The sequence below is a fragment of the Galeopterus variegatus genome, unplaced genomic scaffold (genome assembly GCF_000696425.1).
Source record: "Galeopterus variegatus unplaced genomic scaffold, G_variegatus-3.0.2 Scaffold6386, whole genome shotgun sequence".
NCBI lineage: Eukaryota > Metazoa > Chordata > Mammalia > Dermoptera > Cynocephalidae > Galeopterus > Galeopterus variegatus.
In genome coordinates, this window is record NW_007732497.1 from 28,817 (window position 1) to 30,662 (window position 1,846).

Below are 1,846 nucleotides of genomic sequence, written 5' to 3' on the forward strand. Positions count from 1 at the left end.
GGGAGGGAGGGAGGGAGAGAGAGAGAGAACAAATAAACACCCACAGCCACACAGAAACAAAGTGAAAACTTGGTTTATGAGGTACCTCTTCCAAACCATGTCAGTTTGGGCTAATCCCAATATCCCATCCTTGGATATATCTGTCCATGCCTCTATCCATCCATCTATCCACCCAACAAATAGTTATTGAGCATCTATTGTACATTAGACACTGTTCTAAATTCTGGGGATATAGCTGTACACTGACTATTAGGTGTCTGATCTCATGGAACTTATATTGTAGCAAGAGAAGCAGACTGTCTGTCTGTCTATCTATCTATTTATGTTAACAATAAACTATCAGATGGTGGTAAGTGCTATGAGGCAGTGAGAGGGAAGCGATCAGAGAAGGACTCTTTGAGGATGTGACAAGCGGGGACCCAAATGGTAAGAAAGAAATCCTCTATGGAAAGAACAGGAGGATACACATTCTGGGCAGAAGCAACAGCTGGTGTAAAGGCCCTGAGGTGGGAACAAGCTCAAATGTTTGATAAACAGAACAAAGGCCTGAGGCTGGAGCATAGTGAGAGATGGGAGGGTGGCAGGGAGTGAGGGCCAAGAGGCATCAGATGGAAGTAAGGGGCAGGTGAGGGACAGCCCATAGGCCAGGTAAAGCCTTTTTTTAAAGAGTGCAGTGGGAAAGAGGAGTTTCAAGAGAGGGAATGACATGTCCTGGTTTGATTTTAAAGAGACCACTGAGGAAGCCACCACAGTTGTCCAGGTAAGAGCTGATGGTGGCTGGAAGGCTGCAGACTCATCTCCATGGGATCTGTCTTTACAATCGAGTTCCTCTTCTACTCTGTTTCTTGCAATCAAATATGTGCTGATTATGACTCAGGTTTTCTGATGCCACCGCTCATGCTTCCCCAGTGTGATCTGAGGTCTTCAGTGAAATTAGCAAACTTTTCCTCTAGTATATCCGCTTTTCATTTTCCTTGTCTATACTTCCTCTCCCTCCTCTATGTATCCAGCACTCTCATAATACCTTCTTCTTAGGGTCCACTTTGGCCTGATCTCTGAGAAAACACTCCATGTCCCATAGATTTTTTCTTGTTTCTTCAAAACTTACTTGTGCTGCATCCATTCTCTCAAATCTCTTTCCCATGCTGGGGATATGCTGATAAATGTTACCTTGCTAAACTGGAAAGGGGTATTTCTTCCAGACGACATTGGCATTTTCATGATGATTTTTATTGTCTTCAGATTCAGCAGGCATTTTTTGAGCATGTACTGTTTGCTGAGTTCTGTAGTGGGCCCTTTCATGTGTTTTAATCCCATTTGATCTTTACAATCATCTAGGGAGGTAGACACTCTCACCCCCATTTTACAGATGAAGATGGAAAGTCTCGGGGCCTCTGCAATGAATTACAGGATTATTAGCATGGGCCAATGAGGATAAATGATTTTGTGTTTTGATATCCCTCAAGGCTGACTTGAGAATGACATAAATTGTTATGAAATTACCCTCTGGAACTTATCTGATTCCCCTGAAAAACGAGTAGGCATTTTTAAATGCAGTCAGACTTGTGTTTCCTGGGGTTTTCTCTCTCGTCATTTCCTGTGCTGGGAAGAGATAGCGAGGGGTTCCCAGGTTTGCTGCTTGAGTGAGTGGGAATGATCCATGTGACAGCTATTAGAGCCATCGGCTCTGGGATGGGAGTTTGCAGTTGGCCTCCTCTCCCAACCATCATTTTCCTTCTTTTCTTCCTCCTTTCTGCATGGCCAAGGTCTATGAGAGGGACCTTGGGTGAATGGGTGGCCTGAACTTCTCTCTGCTCAGGTTCTTTGTAGTTTCCTGGCTATGATG